This window comes from Sapajus apella, unplaced genomic scaffold (assembly GCF_009761245.1).
Source record: "Sapajus apella isolate SASKATOON/1434 unplaced genomic scaffold, GSC_monkey_1.0 scaffold116, whole genome shotgun sequence".
NCBI classification, from domain to species: domain Eukaryota; kingdom Metazoa; phylum Chordata; class Mammalia; order Primates; family Cebidae; genus Sapajus; species Sapajus apella.
The window spans coordinates 2,609,771-2,633,997 of record NW_022437056.1 but is presented as its reverse complement, the minus strand read 5'-3'; the positions used below and the strand labels follow the sequence as shown (position 1 = coordinate 2,633,997).

At 38.5% G+C, this 24,227-nt stretch overlaps 1 protein-coding gene and 1 long non-coding RNA gene across 4 annotated transcripts in view; both read left to right on the top strand.

Annotated features, from left to right (window-relative positions):
• CSMD1 (CUB and Sushi multiple domains 1) overlaps nt 1–24,227 on the top strand; it is a 2,101,842-nt gene that overhangs the window by 1,114,571 nt on the left and 963,044 nt on the right. The gene's annotated exons all lie outside the window — the stretch shown is intronic.
• Nucleotides 4,810–9,522, top strand: LOC116538062. Of its 2 annotated transcripts, none has more exons than XR_004263482.1 (3): nt 4,810–8,098; nt 8,148–8,687; nt 9,482–9,522. It is a non-coding gene; the product is annotated as an uncharacterized LOC116538062 (long non-coding RNA). The 2 variants fall into 2 exon arrangements; XR_004263483.1 differs by having other exon boundaries at nt 8,029–8,049.

Genomic DNA, 24,227 nt, shown 5'->3' with positions numbered 1-24,227 from the left:
AACATTACTAAGCACTTGAAATAAGAATCCTACTGGGCAAGAAGGATCAATAAGTTCTCCGCTTTTGCATGCCAAGGATATACTATTCCTCAAGAGTTATCAGTGCATTCATGACCCTCCCCAAAAATGTACATGCATTAATTTTGGAGTCCAGGTTAGAAATTATGTCTTTATTACAAAATCATTATTAAAACCTCTCTCATTACCAAATCATGACAATAATGATAATATTATTTATAAAAGGTAGCAATAATAAAAAATATCAGGCTTCAGGCTCTTCTCTGTCCCTTATAGACCTTCTCTTATTTAATACTCCATAGTCTTTGGATGCACAGGGAATCAAAGAGATCAAGCAAATGCCTGAGCACAGCATGCAGCTGGCTGCAAAAGTAATGCCTGGAAATGAGAAGAGCAAGCTCCAGAACAGAAGGCTGCAGTGTCACCCAGCTACTATGTCACCCAGCTGCAGTGTCATCCAGCTGTACTGTCACCTAGCTGCACTGTCAACCAGCTACACTGTCCCCCAGCTGTAGTGTCACCTAGCTACACTGCCCCTGAGCTGCAGTGCCACCAAGCTGTGCCATCACCCAGTTGCACTGTCCCCCAGCTGTAGTGTCACCTAGCTACACTGCCCCCAAGCTGCAGTGCCACCAAGCTGCACCGTCACCCAGTTGCACTGTCAGCCAGCTAGTGTCACCCAGGTAGTGTCATCCAGCTGCACTGTCACCCAACTGTAGTGTCACCCAGTTATACTGTCCCCCAGCTGCAATGCCACCAAGCTACACTGTCACTCAGATGCAGTGCCAACAAGCTACACTGTCACTCAGATGCAGTGTCACCAAGTACACTGCCACCCAGCTACACTGTCCCCCAGCTGTAGTGTCACACAGCTGCACTGCCACCCAGCTGCACTGGCCCCCAGCTACAGTGTCACCCAGCTGCACCGTCACAGAGCTGCACTGTCACACAGCTGCACTGTCACCCATGTACAGTGTTACCCAGCTACAGTACCGCCCAACTGCAGTGTCACCTAGTTAGTGTCACCCAGCTGTATTGTCACCCAGGTACAGTGTCACCCAGCTACAGTGTCACCCAGCTCCACTGTCACCCAGCAGAACTGTCACACAGCTGCACTGTCACCCAGCTAGGTGTTACCCAGCTACAGTACCGCCCAAGTGCAGTGTCACCTACGTAGTGTCACCGAGCTGTACTGTCACCCAGGTACAGTGTCACCCATCTAGTGTCACCCAGCTACACTGTCACCAGATGCAGTGTCATGCAGCTGTAGCTATAACTCCATCAAGCCCAGTGGAGAGAAACTACCCTTCCTGGGGGAATTAAGTCAGATATATTTTACACATTAAAGTCACATTTTAAGCAACTCCTCAATCTTAGGGCTTGGAGTAAAGGAACTGAAGTAAGCAACTGACATTTTCAGGACACAGTGCATGTGATAGGGTCATGCCGAGGGGTGCGATCCACTGTCACCTTCCAACCAGGTCAAAACTGGCCCTGAAAGCTGTTCACACAGCCCCTGCAACTGCCAACCTCAGCTGCCCTCCCATGACAGTTGCTCAGTTATTTGTCATCTTTATCCCAGATTATAATAAAAGCCGCCTTCTTATCCTGTTTCTCAGCCTCCAAAACCTTTTCCTGTCACTACATACTTATGTTGGAGCCATACTGATTCTTGGAAACAGAAATTTCACCACAACAACCTTCTTTTTAATAAATATCCTTAGGTGTTTCTCCACTTCCTTAGGACAGCATGCAAAATGAGGGTCCCTCCAGGTCTAGTTTCTACCCACTTCTGCGGCTGGATCAATCCCCCACCATCTCCCCACATGCAATCCATGTGGCCAACTTGCTGAACTAATCAGCATACCCAGATTGGTCGTACCCAGTCACCCTTCATGCCAGGACAGAGAGTCTGCCCAGCAAACCAGTACTAGCTCTGAAGTAGCGCCTCCTTTGCAAAGCATACTTGGAAGTCCCATTCCTAAGCAGGGCAGGGGGTTCCCTTCCCTTGGCTGCCCACACTGGTGCCAACTTTCCGGCGCACTTGTCTATTCTCTGCTCATTGTCGAATGGCCTCCTGTCCTTGGCCATAAGCACCTATGACAGGACTGGCAGGCTTTGTGTCCTTTTACCTACTGTGGCGCAAGTCAGTACATATATGTTAAAACTAAAGATGACCCCTTCTCTATATGTTCCTTATTTTATTGACCTCAATTGCTTTATTTTCCTGGACATGTACAGGCTTCATGGCTTCTACTATATACTTTAGCACTGAAATGTATATTGTATGGTTCCATTTATTTATTTATTTTTTCAATGAAGGTCTTGAGGCTAGAGGTTCATGAATAGAGTCACCACAGTTTAAATGGTGTATCCCCAATGGAGGCCAATACAGCCTTGGGGCCATCAGCTATGTCCTGAATAATCAATAAATATTTTTTTTCTTATTTCTCATTTTTTAAATTTATTTTATTGCATTTTAGGTTTTGGGGTACATGTGAAGAACATGCAAGATTGTTGCATAGGTACACATGTGGCAGTGTGATTTGCTGCCTTCCTCCCAATCACCTATATCTGGCATTTCTCCCCTTGCTATCTCTCCCCAACTCCCCACCCCCCACTGACCCTCCTCTATTTCCCCCCAACAGACCCCAGTGTGTAGTGCTCCCCTCCCTGTGTCCATGTGTTCTCACTGTTCAACACCCACCTATGAGTGAGAACATGTGGTGTTTGATCTTCCGCTCTTGTGTCAGTTTGCTGAGAATGATGGTTTCCAGGTTCATCCATGTCCCTACAAAGGACCCAAACTCATCGTTTTTGATGGCTGCATAATATTCCATGGTGTATATGTGCCACATTTTCCCTGTCCAGTCTATCGTCCATGGGCATTTGGGTTGGTTCCAGGTCTTTGCTATTGTAAACAGTGCTGCAATGAACGTTCGTGTGCACGTGTCCTTATAGTAGAGCGATTTATAATCCTTTGGATATATACCCCGTAATGGGATTGCTGGGTCAAATGGAATTTCTATTTCTAGGTTCTTGAGGCATCGCCACAGTCTTCCACAATGGTTGAACTAATTTACACTCCCACCAACAGTGTAAAAGTATTCCTATTTCTCCACATCCTCTCCAGCATCTTTTGTCTCTAGATTTTTTAATGATCATCATTCTAACTGGCGTGAGATGTTATCTCAATGTAGTTTTGATTTGCATTTCTCTGATGACCAGTGATGATGAGCATTTTTTCATATGTTTGTTGGCCTCATGTATGTCTTCTTTTGTAAAGTATCTGTTCATATCCTTTGCCCACTTTTGAATGGGCTTGTTTGTTTTTTTCTTGTAAATCTGCTTTAGTTCTTTGTAAATTCTGGATATCAGCCCTTTGTCAGATGGGTAAACTGCAAAAATTTTTTCCTATTCTGTTGGTTGCCAATTCACTCTAATGACTGTTTCTTTTGTAGTGCAGAAACTGTGGAGTTTGATTAGGTCCCATTTGTCTATTTTGGCTTTTGTTGCCAATGCTTTTGGTGTTTTGGTCATGAAATCCTTGCCTACACCTATGTCCTGAATGGTTTTGCCTACATTTTCTTCTAGGGTTTTTACGGTGTTAGGTCTTATGTTTAAGTCTTTAATCCATCTGGAGTTAATTTTAGTGTAAGGTGTCAGGGAAGGGTCCAGTTTCTGCTTTCTGCACACGGCTAGCCAGTTTTCTAAACACCATTTATTAAACAGGAAATCCTTTCCCCATTGCTTGTTTTTGTCAGGTTTGTCAAAGATCAGATGGTTGTAGATGTGTTGTGTTGCCCCCGAGGCCTTTGTTCTTCAAGAAACCTGTTAATGTCTTAGATAAAGTCTTCTTCAGATATATATGTAGTGGTTTAATTGCAGAGAAGCAGGCTTTTCTGCTCAGGAATTCATACACCTGTCCATTCTGAACTCTGAATAAGACACAAACCATCAAATACCAAGTCCACATCTGGCTTCAAAATGATTAATGAGTACACCTTTGAATTAGTAAACATTCAACCCTAGGCCAATCTTTTTTCTATCTTCATATTTCATCACAGGATAGATTTATGTTTATTATGGCAACCCAAAGAGATGACAAACTCTCAGGTATTCTCCAGAACAGTACAGAGATTAGTACTGTTTCTACTAGTAGGTTTAGTACAATGATGATGCTACAGCCATAATATTATTCAAATTATTTGATGACAGGCCACACAAATTTTAACTCTTCATAATGGCACTTGATTAGTAACATTTCTTTCTCTCCATAACAGATCATGCCTTCTAACTGAAAATTTACTGCAAACATAGCTCACATAACATCAGATTGGTTGTCCTTGAATTGTTCAAATGATTTTATTTCTTATTCATGCCTCTTGCAATAGTTTTATCCGAGCTATTTCTATTTTCTCAATATGTAGGGAAATTTTCCAGGTCATAAGCTTGTTACTGGATGGCTTGCAGTGGGCTTATACTGCCCCCGCTCTGAGTCAGCTGGTAGAAACTCTACTACATGGTGAGAAATTGGGCATCAGGGCGATTGCAATGTATTCCCCTTCCTACCTTGTTTGTAAGTATATGGTTTAGGTGGCAAGAATAGAATAGTCAAACTGGGGATCTGGGCGCCTCCTACGGGTTCTTCAGTTCTCCATGACTAAATTTTGATTCCATGTCTTCATTCGATGATTATATAACTCTATGTACACATACACTGGTCATCCACATGGCCACCTTATTTGTTCTGCAGCTAAGATTCCATAGGCTATAAGCAGCACCACTTTACAAGTAGCACCACAGCCCATCTGGGCCAAAGGAAAGTAAATGCCATCACAGATTGTTTCACGGAAGAGACTTTTGCAGTAACTTTATTAAGGCTTCCTCATGCGATTATGGACATGATAAAGGAAGCTGATAATAATGATGCTATTATTAATGATTGCAATGGTAATTTGTGCTACAGCAGTCCATTGTGAGTGGCAGTTTAGTGTGACTTAAAATTCATAGCATTTTTTTTTGTTTTTACTGACATAGTTTTGTATGCATTTGTTTATATACTTTTTAGTATATGCAGGATTTAAACATTCCATTTATATATGCATGACTTTAAGATCATAAATTGAATAAAAACTTAACAGACATGTCTTTGAGAAATATTTTGTTTTAGAGTTGGCCCGCACGTGTTCAGACGTAGGAATCACTGTTAGAGCACATTGGTTATAAGAGAAACCTGACCCAACTATTTGACTGCTCCTGCTCGTATTATGTGTAGATAATTAAAATTGCTAGTCATATTTTGACCATTGTCTCTGTAGAAAGGGTACGCTGTGTCATCTCACTCCTTTGTTTTGATAACTTCCTGACACTGTTGTGCTACTGATTCTTGTCTAATTGAATTTCAGACTACTGTTTTAAAAACACTGAGTCTCCATGATTTCAGGGGTGTCATGAATACATCCAGTATTGAAATGAACATGCAGAAACTTCTAGTATAGTAATTTCATTTAATAAATGAGAAAAATTAGATCCAGAGAGCAACTAAGTCATCAAGAGGACTAGCCAGCTAGAATTGCTCTCCAGGATATGATGTTAAGCAGATTTCACTAGCAGTATTGATGAAATGATTTGTGAGATAGAGATTATTACTGGAGAACCAAATATCAACTAGAATTAGGTGATAGACAAAGACTTTTTAAAGTTTTTTAATATTTGTTTTTGGTTCAAACTTGATGACACAATGAAACCATCCTTTCAGACTGTCAGAAAATACACTTGGTGTTTACGTGTACTTCTTCCTTTCTTTTTTTAACATTCAAGACATTATTTGGTAGCATTTTACTGAATTTACTTTCTCTCTCAAGTGTTCAGCATCTTAGAGACATTACCTGTAGGATTTCCCATGTGAAGATTAATGACTGTTATTAACATCTCTTAGGACTATTAGTCTTTTGTGCTTTCCTAATTTGGCAAAGTGAGTAGGAAATCGGGAAATAGGTTTATGCATTTTTCCCAGGGAGGTGTCACTCATAGACAGATACAAGTTCTGGAAGGAGTCTTCTGAGAAATTTTGGTGATATCAAGCAGGCTATAGAATTGGAGAATGTTTCTCACAGGGCTCTAGATTATATTTTTGTTGTTTCTTAAACATAACACTGATTGAATCAAATCTGGATTGTTACTCAAACCAGGCTCTCCTGCCCCGAGAAGGGGCCTGTCAGGAAGTTACCATCACACATCTAAATGGAAATCAGGAGCAACGTGAGTCCAGCGCTCTCCAGTCATTTCTTCCTTTCTTTTCTGGAAGCATCCGTACTGCACTGAATGTTTTATAGCAATAGGGGAGGGCAACATGACCATCTTTTACAAGTGGGACCTAAAGTGCCTACTTGACAGGTGCCTATCCCACATGCATGTGCATACGGACCTTCTGGGGATAAGGTTAATATGACTCTTGTCATCCAGCTTGCCTGGGAGGGAACAACCCAGGTGAGAGCTGTGGCTCACACTGCAGGTACAATTAGAATGTGAAGCATTGTGACCGTGGGAAATATTTCTTAAATGAATGAATTAGGAATGCATAAATAAGTGTAACAACAAGCAAATAAATGGACAAGCTAGGAAGAAAATACAAATACTCGGGTTATGAATATATGTGCGTCAAATATAGTAATTATTTAGCATAGGACTGTTCCCTTTTTGAGACTTTACTACGTGGGACATATTTGGGCATTAGAAGGGTGAGTCCGTATATACTTATTACATGTGTTCATGTCATTTTAGAAACGTATTTCTTTCCTAAGGATAGATACAATTAAATTGATAATAGGCCTAATAATATTGATTTTCTCTTTTCTGTCTCTTAAGGTTTAAACAGTGTAGGTTGGCACTACTGTGTTAATAGGGCCAAAAAAATTCACAGCATACAATATTTCATTTAGTACATAAAATAAGATATCTCCCAGTTGTCCCAGCTGTAGCTTCAAACCTGAACCTATGTTAATAAACATGGATAGGTTTACTTTACGTAGCATAATTTAAATGGAAAGCAGTAGACCATCTCTTTGTTGTAAGCCACAGTGATTATTTTAAACATAAATTATTTTAATTAAAATCCATTTTCTTAGTATACAGGAAACTTTATTGGTGTCTTTGTGTTAGTGATTTGGAGATAAAGCCAGTGTCTGGGTGATTCATGAATCTCATTTAATCACTATGATTGAGAAGGGCTTGAATGTTTAATTATCATGACCATTGGCTATATTCCACCTATACTGTTCAAATAATAAATACCTCCCAAATGGCCTCCACCAAGCTGGCTTCAAACAAAATGGGAGATTCATGATGGATGCTTCTAATTACCCTGTTCATCATATTGGAAATTGTCATCTGTATGGTACAATTTCGAATACTAGGAACCAACTAATTTTATAGGATTTTTAAGACAGGTGTGAAAATCATGTTCCTCTAAAAGAGAACCAGAGCAAATCCTTGTCAGTGAATTTAAATTAGGGCACCTACATACTTAACAGTCATATGTACTTCTAATTGACACACGGAAGCAAAGACACTTCCTCAGTAATTCTAGTTAATCAAGAAACTAATTCTTATAGGTGGTGGCAGGAAAAAGGATCAATGCACTTTTCAATTAGACTCTCTTGTTAGGTTAACACTGAAGGCGTGTTTCAGCCTCAGCACTGATCATTTATTTTCTGTAAATAGCGCCATACAGACAACAAATCAATGGGATGGAGAAATCAACTTTAGGTACAATTTTGAAGAACATATACTATAGTTATTATTATTTTAATTAGGCAAATTATAAACCTATTTGCTGTTCTTTATTAGGGGGCTCAAGATAATTAAAGAATTTTTTTAATTGAATAAACCTAAATTTCTGCTGGTCTTTGGAAATGCCAAAGCCATGAGGATGTCTCTCCACTTGAGTTGCAATATTCACTTACTCTTTGTGATAGAACAAATCCAGAGCAAAGCTTCCAGTGGTGGAGATGGGACAGAATTAGTCTGGTGCAAAGGAAGTAGACTCCAGGAGTGTAGATGGGACAGAATTAGACAGGTGCACAGGAAGTATGTTCCAAGGGTGGGGATGGACCGGACTGAGACAGGTGCACAGGAAGTAGATTCCAGGGGTGGAGATGGACTGGGCTGAGACAGTTGCACAGGAAGTAGATTCCAGGGATGGAGATGGACTGGGCTGAGACAGGATCACAGGAAGTAGATTCCTGGGGTGTAGATGGGACTGGAGTGGGACAGGTGCATAGGAAGCAGATTCCAGGGGTGTAGATGGACTGGACTGAAACAGGTGAACAAGAAGCAAAGTCCAGGGGTGGGGTTGGACTGCACTGAGACAGTTGCCCAGAAAGTAGATTCCAGGGCTGTAGATGGGACTGGAGTGAGACAGGTGCACCAGAAGTAGATTCCAGTGTTGGCGATGGACTGGAGTGAGACAGGTGCACAGGAAGTAGATTCCTGGGGTGGAGATGAACTGGAGCGAGACAGTTGCCCAGAAAGCAGATTCCAGGGTGGAGATGGACTGGAGTGAGACAGGTGCACAGGAAGTAGATTCCAGTGTTGGCGATGGACTGGAGTGAGACAGGTGCACAGGAAGTAGATTCCTGGAGTGGAGATGGACTGGAGTGAAACAGGTGCACAGGAAGCAGATTCCCGTGCACAAGTGCATGGGAAATAGATTCCCGGGCTGTAGATGGGATTGGAACTGCTGGTAGCTGTTGTTTTACCTGGGTTCTTATCTTCTCTGTTTAAAACAATTCAAACAAAAGACTCACAGCAAAAGAAGCACTGCACATGGTTACATATTGCAAAAGAAAAAGAATTTTTTTTTTTTAGTAGGGTGGATATAGACAGTACACTCTGATAGAGGGAATTCAGGGCTTGCTGCTAGTGAGGATAAGGCAGCAAAGACTGTCACTATGGAGACTCCCTTTATGGGAGTTTGACATTATTATTCATAAGGAGGTGGGAAGAGGTGTTGGTAGTAAGCATGTTCTGAGTGGTCCTCTGGGCGCACACGTGCAGTAACTGTACATGCTTGCTCATGTATTGCATGTCTTATTAACATCTCAAATCTCTACCCAGGGGTTTATTTTATACTATTTTAATCAACAAATGGTCAGTCTGGCAACAGGTAAAATCAAAGTGTGCATACTCTCTGTAGGGAAAATTCCCTGCTGAAGATATCTTTGCTTGAATGAGCCTAATTACAATGCGAATGCTAACACTTATTGTGGTGGCTGTATGGTTATAGCAGTTGTTGTGGTTGTTGCATTTGAGGATATGACCATTTCTTTGACTACCCGTTCCACCTCAGAGCAAGACACCATGCACAGTAAGAATATTTCAGTGGTGGAGATAGGACCGGAGCCAGACAGGTGCACAGGAAGTAGATTCCAATGGTGGGGATGGGACAGGAGACAGACAGGTGCACAGGAAGTAGATTCAATGGTGGAGATGGGACGGGAGCCAGAAAGGTGCACAGGAAGTAGATTCCAATGGTGGAGATGGGACGGGAGCCAGACAGGTGCACAGGAAGTAGATTCCAATGGTGGAGATGGGACGGGAGCCAGACAGGTGCACAGGAAGTAGATTCCAATGATGGAGATGGGACGGGAGCCAGAAAGGTGCACAGGAAGTAGAGGAATGGCATTTGCCTTTGGTTCATAATGTTTTAAAATTTTGTTTGTTAAAAAATATATATAATTTTAGTAAATGTTCTGGTTTTGCTTTTGCTTTATCCTTTGGAACAAGTTATCAAATTCTCATCATAGTTTTCAGTTTGATCCAGATTTTGTTAAGTTTCAAAGTTACACAATTTCAATGGCCCTCTAAGAAAAGAAAAATTTTATATATGTATATATACATACACATACACACACACACACACACACACACACACACATATATATACACACACACACAAATATATATATGAGAATGAATATTAAGGCTGGGCATGGTGGCTTATGCCTGTAATCCCAGCACTTTGGGAGGCTGAGGCGGGCGGATCATGAAGTCAAGAGATTGAGACCATCCTGGCCAACATGGTGAAACTCAGTCTCTACTAAAAAATACAAAAATTAGCTGGGTGTGGTGGTATGCACCTGTAGTCCCAGTTACTCAGGAGACAGAGGCAGGAGAATCTCTTGAACCCAGGAGGTGGAGGTTGCAGTGAGCCAAGGCAGGAGAATCGCTTGAACCCAGGAGGCAGAGGTTGCAGTGAGCTGAGATCCCGCCACTACACTCCAGCCTGCTGACAGAGCAAGACTCTATTTTTTTAAAAAATTATGATTATTATATTATTAGTTTTGGAGGTAATATTTTTCTTTAAGAAATCACAAGAAGTTACATGTTTTATAGGCTAAAATATTACAAGTATCGTAAATAGAAGAAAAATGTTTTTTAATAAGTTTCTAGTCACTTTATTTCTGATGTGCCATGGGAAGATGTTTTTTTCCTACAGCTTTGGGTAAAGACTCTTCGATCGCCTCTTTGTGTGAGGGTGATTTTGTCATATTTTTGGCAGAGATAATAGAAGCTAATTCCAGCCTTTCTCCAGCATGTTTTGTCAACGTGTTTAATCCATATTACTATTATTGACAGGCTGTTTTCAGTGTGACAACTGAACCATGATTGTTATGTCATATATATATTTGTTTATCACTGTGGTCAGACTTGAGAAAACTTCCTTCACGTTAATTTCACAGAGAGGCCTCTTGCTCTGTCCACATCCAGCCTTCTGTCCTCCCGACTCACCTGCTCTGTGTCTGGCTGGTGGAAGACATTCTCAGCACCTGCACTTGGGCATCTTGGCTCAGTTGTGTTCACCTAGAAGACTGTCCATATTGTCCTAGGATAACTAGCAATAACTTCATAATGCACAGAATTGGGGGAAAATGCATAAATATACGCAAATAAGTGCCTACTTAACTCCTTTTTAACTCCATCTCCAAAATCCCACTACGTGCCAAGCCACGTACTGAAGTACACCAGAGGGAAAGTTGGAGTGAGGAGGGAACAGTCTTAACTGGCTGCACTTCAAATAATCTTTTATTGTCTGCAAAATTCCCCTAAAATAGGATTGTATGCATGGTCTGTTAGATCCCCTTTCAGAACTTAGTAAAGGTCCCGAATGAATGAAGGGCTATGAAGTCTGTCACTTCACAAGCTTTGGGGAAATACTCCTGGTGATGTGTGTAGATAAGTGATAAAACATAGAAAGCAAAAAACATTCCCCACACATCTTCTTGAAGAAGTAGGCTGAAGACAGTTTCCCTTTTCAGCAATTAAGGATGAGTGATGTGTAGCTGTTCTTTGTGCTGGATTATTGAATGTTCAGGTATCTGAGTAAATGCTTGACCTCAGCTCTTTAATTTAACTGTGTAAAATAGGTCTACACATTGGAAGCAGCCTAAACGCCTCATATATTTGGGCTGTTACCTTTCTCTTGCTGATGCTATCTTAAAACTTATGTATCTGTACTGCCTGAATAGAAAGAAGAAACTTTGAAAAGCACATACACAATGAGCCTTACCCAAATGTGACGTACCTTAATTTTTTTTAAATTTTCATTTGCAACTTTCATGCTAGTGATAGTATCATGTGCTAACATTGAAATAACTGATGCTGTTCTTTTGGATGCTGGAAAATGTTCATCTTGCTCTTAAGAGTTTGGTGTTCTGATAATTTTGCAAATCATCTGGACTTAATAAACATGTCAGTAACTAGCCTTATAGGGACAAGCTTTAATGGGTTGCCATTACATATGAGGGAATTACGCTTGTAGAATAATTGATGTGCATAAATCACATAATAATGGAATTATGAAGCTGAGATTCTGTCTCCAGTCATTGTTGTACTGCCTGGGAGACTAGTGCTAAAAGACTGAATTAATTCTTTTTGTTTTGTTTTGTTTTTGAGACAGGGTCTCACTCTGTCACCTAGACTGGAGTGCAGTGATGTGATCACAGCTCACTGCAGCCTGCAGCTCCTGGGCTCAAACAATCCTTCCACCTCAACCTCCCAATTAGTTGAGACCAGCAATATACACCACCACTCCTGACTATTTTTTTTTAAGGAACAGTGTCTTGCTATGTTGTCCAGGCTGGTCTCAAACTCCTGGATTCAAGCAATTCTCCTACCTCGGCCTCCCAAGGTTCTGGGTTTGTAGGCATGAGTCACCACACCTGGCCTTGGATGGATTTCAGAATTGAATTGACCTAATTTCAAGAACCTGCTCATGCAGGGCACCATGCTAATGCCTGTAATCCCAGCACTTTGGGCGGATGAGACAGGTAGATCACTTGAGCCAGGAGTTTGAGACTAGCCTGGGCAACCTGGCAAAAACCCATCTCTACAAAGAAAAATACAAAAATTAGCCGTGCATGGTGGTGCATGCCTGTGGACCCAGCTACTTGGGAGGCTGAGTGGGGAGGATCACTGAAGCCCAGCAAATGGAGGTTGCAGTGAGCCAAGATCATACCACTGCACTCCAGTTTGGATGATAGAACAAGATCCTATCTCAAAACAAAACAAAAAAAGCTGATTGATTATTTCATGGCCTTCATTTTCCTTACCTAGAAAATGGTCATAACATTCATTCCACAGGTTATTGAGAGAATCCTATGAGAGGGTGGCTAGCACGTATGAGGCACTCTAATAACCTTGCTTTTTCCTCCCCTCAGTGAATATACCTACTAAATATGAGAATTTTGTCTAAAAATACACAGATATTACTGTATTTTAGCTGCTGGAAATGTCTAAGAACAAAAATTGGCTTCAAGATAAGCACAAACATCAGAGGCACATGCTGATTTGCATCATGCTCTCAACATAGTCCTTTAAATGTTTTCTGGGGCAGGATGCATTTGGACAGTCCCCGATTTTATTAAATTTGGGAATTGGAAATTGCTTCATTTATCTGGAATGGGAAAAATATACCATGTGCTTTATTTCCTGAAATCTTTATGAAAACCTTATGCATTACCTATTATTTTATCCTTTGGTAGATTTTATTCTCCACTGAGTCCTGTGAGTATGCCCCGGTGCCTTCCTTCATCTTTAAAACTTCCCACTCTTGGTTGAAATCCTCTATCTCTTCTAAGACACTGGGAGTTGGTTCAGGTGGTGGCTGACATCTCCTTTGTCTTTGTTTTCCATAGACTAGTAAAATACCTACTAAACAGTAAACACTGTCCAGTGCCTGTTGAATTCATAGTGCAATTCTCCATTAATATTAAGATTTTTCAAGTAAATCAAATTTAAAACCCAGCAAAATAGCTGATGTTTCTTTGCAAGTTGGAGAAGTAACAATATTTATCTTTCATTGAAAGTAAAATTGTATTCTTCTTAGGGAACATGATACTCTAGTTATCAAAATGCTACAAAAAAAGTTCTAGTCCATACACCCAATAAGAAACTATCTAAGTTATATTATCAGATTATGTAATTTGTCCTAAAATAAAAACACACAAACGCAATGATGATTTGGGATTCAGAATTTTTTTTAATATTTGTATTTTTTGAGAAGGGGCCTCCCTATGTTGCCCAGGCTTGTCTCAAGCTCCTGCGTTTAAGCGATCCTCCCACCTCAGCCGTCCAAGTATCTGAGACTAGGGTCATGTCCATCATGCCCAACGCAGAAAGTAATTTTGATATTTCAGTGTCTTTGACTTTGGGTAATATTTTATTTCATGAATACAAAATAGTCAACAGAGAAATAAAGAATTTGCAAGGCAAGACTATGGAATACCTGTCTTTCTCCATGTCTTTCATATGCTTAAGGTGATACTATATGTAATACGACTATTTTGCAAAACCTATAGTTCAATTCATAGGAAGTCCAGGTTCAGGTTCATTTTGCAGATAAGCAGTAGATAGAACCAACATCCAAATTCTCCATTTCCTCTGCAGACTTTCAGCTGAGTGCTCTTATGACCTAACGTACATTTATCAGATATAGATATGTATAATGATTGCAGTCATTAGTTGACATGCTTCTGATCTTTATCAGCTATATATATATGTATATATCTGCTATATATATAGCTGATAAAGATATATAAATAGCTGATAAAGATCAGAAGCATGTCAACTAATGACTAAAATCTGGAAGGCACTATTTAATGTTTTAGTAAAAATAACATTAATTTTTTTAAAAAAATACAAGCAAAACTTGTTTTAATACCATGAGACTTGGAAGATAATCCTTTATTTTTCTTTTATTTTTAATCTCTGAGACAAATGGCCATGGATTTCTAGAAAAACAACATTTAATAAACCTCTCTTCAATTTATCATTTTCACTTTCATTAATTATTATTGCTGTTAAGTTAATCTTAATGGAATCTTTTACCTTAACCCTTCATTTTATTTTCCAAATATTGATTTTTTTTTGTCTGATTCCTTGGAAGTAAAACTTCTAACTTGCAGGAATCAGTGAATTGGTCATAGACAGATACAATGTAGTTAACATATTAAGCTCTTTTTAAAACTTGTTGTATGAAATGACAACAATTGTGGCAGTTGAATGAGTTTGGAAGCACTTTTGGTCATAAAGGATAAAGTAATAAAATCTTCACATAAACCTACATGGTATAAAGATATGCTTTTAATTATATGACACAAATCATCATTGACATTGAAGACACTGAAATGGAGTACATTTGTAGGCAGAGGGCATTGCTTCCTAGAATAGGACCTTTCTCAGCTCATCTTAGAAGAGCTATGGATTTGGAAGGTCTCCTTGCTGTCCCGGAGACGGGTACTCAGTAAGGTCTCCAGCCAGCAGCACCATCCTGTCCCGGCAGCCTCTTTCTCTCTCAGTGCACAATGAGATTAATCTCAACATGATAGAGCACTTGACCTTGCTTGTATCACAAAGATCTTGTTAGATTATGCAGCTGGGCCATTATTAGCTCAGCTTTCTCCAGCTGGTACTTGATACAAGAGGCGTGACAAGGTCATATGGGGGAGCCAGCAAAGCGCTTTGTGTTTCATTTGAGCTAACAGATCATCATCTCCTAAATGGCGCTTCTTTTTAATTATGCATTTTGCACATGAACCCTGCATTAAGGTAAAAAAAAGGTTTCAGTATGGAATGAAATAGGCTTCTCTATCAAGCTTGTTTACAGCTCATCTGACTGAGTAATCACCGTCCTTTGAATTTGGATACAAATGCTTGCCTTGAAGATCAAAATGTCAGGCTTATATTAACAAGGGCTTGGCATTTGGGTGTATTTAGTGGATCGTCACATTTTGCTTATTACTCCAACTTTACCTCTAGGTTTTGATTTGAAGTTTTAGGTCAGGTATGACATAATTTTCATGGGATGACAAACACCACATACAAATGATGTCAGTTATCCATGTTATCCCACTTAGGCAAAGCAGCATTTGTTTTTAATTATATGATATTGCAGACAAAAATGATAACTGTACATTATTCTCCAATATCTTTTGTGCTTTCAATTAATTTCTCTGCCAGAAGTTGCCCTCCTCTAATAACCAGAGCGTTGATAGCCTTCTCGTGACTCAGCTGTTCCTTGTTGAAGCTGGTCACCTCGGAGAGCTTGAACTCTTCAGTGGCTGGAATACTCTCTATGCATGCTGTCAGCCTCACCCACACAACAGAGTTTTGGTAGAATTCTCAGCCTTGATTTTTTTTGTGTGTGCTATTATATTTTTTTAACCACAAATACATTACTTTTCATGGGGAATTGTTTTTAATTGTACTTTAGGTTCTGGGGTACATGTGCAGATCATGCAGGATTGTTGCGTAGGTACATACATGGGAAGGTGCTTTGCTGCCTCCATCCCCCTGTCACCTGTATTGGGCATTTCTCCCCATGTTATCCCTCCCCAACCTCCCCACGCCACGCTGTCCTTCCCCTAGTCCCCCCAACAGACCCCAGTGTGTGATGCTCCCCTCCCTGTGTCCATGTGTTCTCACTGTTCAATACCCACCTGTGAGTGAGAACATGCAGTGTTTGATTTTCTGTTATTGTGTCAGTTTTCAGCCTCTACCTTTGACAGGCTCAGTTGATTGGAACTGTGTCTTGATATGTAGATGGGAAAGGTTACTAAAGTCCATATGGTGTCAAGTGATCCACGCTTTTCTAACTGTTCGTAACCTATTTGTCTGAAGACATGCATTTCACTGAAAAATGACATGGGCCCCCTGATGATTGGCTGTGTTTATGCTCACCGAATCAGTACCACAAGAGAGCCAGTGTAGTGTAGTCGTTGAGGGCAGAAAGTTTGGAACTAGAACTGGGTTCAAATCTCAATTCTACCCACCTTCTGTGATCTTTTGCAGTGTATCTTTACCTGAGTCTCAGTCTCCTCCAGACAAGAGGGCTGATGACAGCCATCTGAGAGGCACCAGACTGACTTCTATAAGTGTCTAACATGTAGTAGGTTTTTAATCAACAGCAGCCGTCATTAGAAATTACATCTCAATACTCAGCAAACTGCAGCCTGTGGGCCAAATCTGACTCCACTGACTTTTCTAAATAATGTTTTCCTGCAACAGAGCCATGCCTACTTATGAATGTATTGTTCATGGCCCACTTTCAGACCTCAGCAGCAATGTTGGGTGGTGTGACAGAGACTGCATGGCCGACAAAACGTAATATATTTATTATCTGGCCGTGGAAAGACTTTGCTGAATTGATTACATTCTTTTTTTTTTTTTTAATTTACCCAAAGAACTATAAATCGTTCTACTATAAAGACAATTACATTCTAAATCACTGCTACCGTAACTAGCACACAACTAAGTTACCATCATAGCTTGTTTAAAAAATATATAATTGGCCGAGCATGGTGGCTTACACCTGTCATCCCTTTACTTTGGGAGGCCGAGGAAGGCAGATCACTTGAGGTCAGGAGTTCGAGACCAACCTGGCCAATATGGTGAAACTCCATCTCTACTAAAATACAAAAATTAGCTGGGCATGGTGGTGCATGCCTGTAATCCCAGCTACAGAGGAGGCTGAGGCAGGAGATTGCTTAAACCCAAGAGACACAGGTTACAGTGAGCTGAGATCATGCCACTGTACTCCAGCCTGGGCAACAGAGCAAGACTCTGTCTCAAAACAACAACAACAAATACACAAATATATATATGTGTGTGTGTGTGTGTGTGTGTGTGTGTGTGTGTGTGTACAGAATATATATTATAACTATGTCATATATTATTTTTGAGTCTCAAAAATTAATATATGTATATTAATTTTATGTTATATCTATATGTAATTAAACAAATTATATATACATATATAATTTGAATCATTAATATTGCTGTGTTGTGATTTAAGCCCATAACTTACCAACTTTTATCAACTTATATTTATTCACAGAGTAAGGACAAACTTTACTCATATTTAGAAACCTTTAGCAAAAGAGCAAATGGTTCTCTTCACAGAGATGTTTGCCAGGTCAGATATATTTTATTCTAGAGCTGATTGTTTGAAAAAGTCAACGCACAGTTATAAATAAGCTTGACTTCAGTTTGTTTGTGAGATGAAGAAGGGGCTGATATTCATGCATGCCTGAAAGTTCATGAGCTCACACGTGCATTTCTGTGAGCTTGAGAAAGATGGAGAGAAGAATGAGGGGGAATGAAAGGATGAGTGGCTAGATTGAGTCTATAGAATAGATGCTCATCGAAGCAGAGTCAGATGTGGATGAAGACTCTGCCTAATTTCATTACTATGTGGAGCAATGGTTCTTTTTACCCTCTTCCTCAGAGAGAACAGACCATCTAGAGACATTTTTCAAGAGTTTATTTTCCTCTATGAAAAAGCAGAAATTTGTACCTTAGCTTTGTTCAAATAATTTATAGCACCCTGTGTTGGGATATTGTCCTTATAACTACTCCATCGGCAGCTTCAAGCTTTTATATTTTCATTTAACAATATAAATGTCACTAAGTGTGCCAATAAATACTGACAAACCCCTGAAAAGGTCAGATTGATTCTATAACTCACAACTGTCTGATGCTAGAGGCTTTTGAGGATTTTCTGTGGACACTAACAAATAGTCTCCCATAAGGAATCTTCCATTCTTCTGATCTGTGACTGCCTCCTAGCAAACTCAACGCTAATATAGTAATGAGATGGATCTTGTTAACAAGGTGCACCGTTTGGAGAAACGTATCTGACCAGCATGTATATGAGAAGCTACTTGCTTTATAAGCATGATACAATCATAGAAACAAGTCCATTAGAAACTAGGTACATTTATTCCAGAGCTTAACTCATTCAATAGGTACATTGATTTCAGAACTTAATTAATTATGTAAATTAACTAGATTGAGAAGGATGGCATCCATGGAGAACACTCCATGTCCAGAGCCCATCCCTGTGGATGGGGTCCAGCAATCCATCACTCACGTCTCATTCAACCTGTTCTTGTTTAGCTTAACTAGTACCAGGTGCAAAAGCAAACTGGATGGCTCTGTGTTGCTCTTCCTTTTATAATCCATGAAATTCACAAAGAAGCAAAATAATATCATTGATAATTTTTTTTATATATACAACTTTCATAAATAGACAATTTAAAATCTAAGCATCTATAATTAGTAATAAATTGGTCATCAAATGTCCATCCTTCTGCATATGTATATGTGTATATATATATATGTATATGTGTATATGTATGTATATGCATATGTATACGTATATATATATATATGTACACACATATATACACACATATATAGCATATATATATGTGTGTGTATATGTGTATATATATATATATATACTATATATATATATAGTCAACATTGTTAAATGTATTTATTTCTCTGATCAGTATATGTTAATGGGATTGTGTAACTAAATTTAAAAGCTGTTATTTCCCTGTGGATTTAAAATGGCTGCTTTCAATTGTTTCAGTGAATCACTTTCAAACCATAAATTATAACTGTGCCATAAATTATAAACTGATTGATATAAATTAGTTAAATAAATAATAAGATCAGTAATTGACATTATCAAATATAATAGATAATATGTACTAATTAATCATTGATATTATCAGCTGATATCGAATACATAATAATAGCAATTTTTGCTTCCTTGAAGGTATCAGCTTACTGTTTTAGTTATTAGATGGTACATAAACCCTCATGATTCAATTAAAAGAGCAGTAAAAATGTATATATATGTGCATATACATATACACACACTTATGCGCAAACATACACATACATATATACACACATACACTCAATTTAAAACTATAAGATATTGACAGCTGGAAGTTCTCCTGTTAATTGACTTTTTTAGTATCTGGGACATTGTGCATCTTGTGTTATGTCATTCAGTCCTCACAGTAAACATAGGAGCTGGAAATACTTTATTTCAATATTTAATATGAGAAAAATTACAGGTCAAATGAATCATTGAAGGACACATATCTAGTAAGTTGCATTTCCTGCATTTGAACCCAGCAATTTAATTCCAAGGCCTGAGCTTTTAAGTATCATGTGATTATTTTTACTTCACTATTTACACTAAGGATTCTTAGGGAATTCTTACAGTAAATAGTCAAGACACGTTTATGTCAGTGGTTCTTAGATATGTTCTGGGTTTTTTTTATTAGTTCAGAATAAAATATGCATGCAGCAGTGCGCACATATCAGCTATGTAGACGCTATAAAGTTTCACAGAGAGTTTGTGAAACCTCAATCCAAGGCCAAGGTGCAGAACATTACACCCGTAAGACACTAGCATGCTCTTGAAATCATCAGTCCCAAGTTAGGGGGAGCCATTCTCTTGACTTCTGACAGCATTGACTAATTTGACTATTTTGACACATTCCATAAATGACACTGTGGATTTTCATTGTTTCACTTTTGGATTCTTTCACACAAAGCTACGTTTGTGACGCTCACCTACATTGTTGTGCACATTTGTAATGTGTTCATTTTCATTGCTGTGTAGTATTTTATTTTGTGAACATGCCACAACTGATTTATATACCTGATGGGCACTTACACAATTTTCAGTTTGCAAAGTTTACAAATAGTGCTGCTGCGAACATTCTAGCCTTGGGTGAATGTTGGGTGTATGCCTTAGAACGGGATTGTCTGCTCATAGTGTATGCGTGTGCTCAACCAAGGCAGAGAGAGTCTCATAGTTTTACAAAATAATTCTACTGATTTGTAAAACCACCATAGTGTATGAAATTTCTAGTTGTTCCACAATATCACCAATATTTGGCATGTTTCCTGTTTTTATTTTTATTTTATTTTATTTTTTATTATTATACTTTAAATTCTGGGTGCATGTGCAGAACATGCAGGTTTGCCACATCGATATACACGTACCATGGTGGTGGTTTGCTGCATCCATCACCCGTGATCCACATTATGTATTTCTCCTATTGTTATCCCCCCTCAATCCCCCCACCGGCTACTATCCCTCCCTTAATCCCTTACTCCCCAACAAGCCCCCCTGACAGGCCCCTGTGTGTGATATTCCCCTTCCTGTGTCCATGTGTTCTCACTGTTCAACACCCACTTATGAGTAAGCATATGTGGTGTTTGGTTTTCTGTTCTCGTGTCAGTTTGCTGAGAATGATGGTTTCCAGCTTCATCTATGTCCCTGCACAGGACATTAACTTGTCCTTTCTTATGGCTGCATAGTATTCCATGGTGTATATGTGCCACATTTTCTTCATCCAGCCTATCACTGATGGGCATTTGGGTTGGTTCCAAGTCTTCGCTATTGTGAACAGTGCTGCAGTAAACATACGTGTGCATGTGTCTTTATAAATTTATTTTAACCATTCTAGTGGGGATGTAGTATTCTCTCATCATGGCAGTTTTATTTGAACTTCTCTGACTGGTAATAAAGTTGAATGACTTTGTGTGTTTATTGGATTGATGATTTGGTATCTTTTTCTAAGAAGTGTCAGTTCAAATCAACTGCCTTTTTCCCCATATGGGTTATCCCTCTCTTTTTTGTTGATGTGTAAGAGGTCTGTACATTCGGTATACAACTCTTGGTGAACAAGCCAATTATGATGATCTTTTCTCACTTTCTGGCTAATGGTTTGAACAGAATTTCTAAAATTTACTATGTTTAGGCTGTTGATATGTTTTTTCTTTTATGGTTAGTATATTTTGTATTTTGATTTAAAAATAGTTGCCTCATCAGAGGTCACAGTATATTCTCTCATGATTGGTTATTGGAAATTTGTTTCATCTTTCAAGTTCAGATCTGTAATCTCTCTAGAATCATAAAGAATCCAGGTAGCTTTTTCTATATGAACATGCAACTGACCCAGCCCCATTTATTGATAAGTCATTCATTTTCCCATTGCCCTGAGCAGTGTTGGTTTTCTTCTCTCTTCTGTCCTGCCCATTAGTTAGCTGTCTTTCCTTGCATCGGTCCTTCAGAGTCTTAACTAATTAATTTGTGGAATAAATTTTGATAACTTGTAGCGTAAGACCCCAATGTCTGTTTTTCTTCCAAATTGCTTTTTATATGTTAATATCAATGGGAATTTTAGAATTGGGTTATGAATTCATGCAAAATAAACAAGCAAATGAACAAGAAAAAACAAAGAAACAAACCCTGTTGAGGTTTGGGTTGAAATTGACTTGAATACATTTGTAGAGAATTGCCATCTTTACAATGTGGTGTATTCTAATGTACAAACATGGCATACATCTGCATTTTTTAGATATTCTTAATTTCACTAAAATATTTCAGATTTCCTGCATTCAGTTTTTTATATCATTTATTGACTTTAGTCATAGATATTTGAGGCTTTATTGATATCATAAATGATTGCTTTTTAAAATTTTGATCTTCATTTGCCTTTGTTAGTGCTTAAAAATGCAGTTGTCTTTTCTGTACATTAATTTTGCATCCAATGTAAAACTTGCTAAATAACACTGTATTTACCTTTAATGGTACATAAAGGAGAACTAGAAAAACTTGTATTAGAAACAAAAAATAAAAATGCACAGATTGTTACTTTATTTTTAGGAATTATCTTACTTTATAACCACTCAACTAAAAGAAAATACATTGTTTTTCATGAGACATATTTTGGATAATAGCTGTGTAATTATCTTTAATATATTTTGTTTTCCTGCTTATGTAGGGAGTGGAGCTGAGGATTTGGGAAACACATGTGAAAAGCTTCCTACTTTTGAGACTTTACAGGAAAGATTAAGCAACATATATGTCCTAGATTTAAAAGGGAGAACCCAAAAATATAGCACTATTTGTGTAGTGGAAGATAACTGGCTATTCACAATTCTACTGAGAAGCATTTAGTAAAATCAACTATGTGGCTTTAGAAAATGAAATTTTATCTATAACTCTAAGGAAATTAAGTGAAGCAGCAAGATAGCTCAAGAATTGAAATTTACATATATATCACTCAAATCCTGGAAACTAAAACTAATTTGGTCATGAGGTAGTTCATTTATATGGCAATTTGGCATATTGTTTACTGTCAAATAACATTTAATAAATCCCAAGGATTCAGTAATATTGGGGTAGTTTGAAAAATGTAATCTAATATCAACACGTAGGGCAAGAGAATTTGAGTTGTCATGAATGTTCAGAGAAGGTAATTCATATAGAATTGCACCTGAAATTGCATCATTTTTCCTAATTGCTTCTCTTGGCTATTCTTGAATCCAATTTCCTCTGTACCACGATGGAAGGTACTAGAAGTCACAACAGAAACTTGTGACAGTAAATGAATTTAGTAATATGCTTGTTAGGCTAGGAATTCTCAGTTATAAAAAAAATCTTTCATAATCTTTGAGGACTTTACACTTATATCAGTCAGTAACTTTGGTATAGAATCAAAATTACCAGTCCATCTTAATATAATTCAAACCTATCAAAAACGTATGTTGTAAGTTCTGTCATATACCAACCACTATATCATTGCATGAGATAAAAAGCTGAATGCATCATCCCCACTGGAAGAAGATTAAAACACTACACACACACACACACACACACACACAGACACACACACACCTGCTATACACTCTATATACAAAATAAATGACAAATATCTGAATCTGAAAGCAGTGTTAATTCATAGAAACATCTGCTAGTCTACTTGCAATTTTTTTACTTGTAGGTTAGCAGTTACCCTTTCATTTTTTTCTGTGAACTATGTGACATCAAGAAATATTGGGTATCTACGCAGAAGGTGTTTGTGCTTTTTCATTTATGAAACCAATGAATAAAAACAAATCTCATTCTGATAACTATGTAATTATTAAGGGAATATCAATAGAAAATGACAAAGCAGACTGAGGTGGAAGGAGCTACATCTTCCTTGCTCTCACAGTCACTTGCCGTATGTCCCATTTCTACTCAAAACCAGAAGCAAACCTGGGACATGTTCTCAACGACCAGAGGGATTAGTTTCCTCCACATTTATTGGCTTGTGCTACAGTGGATGAATACTTTATGGCTATGGAGATTCCTTAGATGATTCTAATGAATCTAATAATCTTGTAATGATTTATATTTGGCTGCGGTACACTTTTGACATACATTTGATATTGACATATATTGATGAACAATATGTAATATACAATCATACATACACAGATATAGTGTATAAATATGTACCTGTATGTTTCCAGGCAAAGACAAGTATGCTGTAGTAAATCATCCCTTGTTCCAGCCTTAACTAGGACTTTGTTAATAGTAATAAAATACAATGATGGTTTGAACACCCATGATTCAAGAAGATGGCTACATACTTGGGTACCCCAGAATAACTGAGATGCTCTCCCTGTGCGTAGAGAGATATCCAAAATCAGAGGTTAAAAAATACTAAATTATTAGTACTAATTATTATTTTTCCTTGAAGCACTTGCAACATGATTTTAAAGACCTAATTGTAGTCATACATTAGTTATTTTCTGTTATGTACGTTCGATGAGATCTCATATAACTTCTGATACTGGTGAAGAATTAAGCTCAGTTAGGTTATTATTGTTTGTGTGCAGGATGCACTTGATGAAATATGGAAAACTGGATTTGTGATGTTGTTATGCTTACTTGAAGTTTGCACAAACTCAGGAAGCATAGCTGTCCAACATGAAGTACAAGGGGCCAATATTTCCCGTTACACAGCGTCAGATATAACAGCAACCCAGACTAGCTGAAT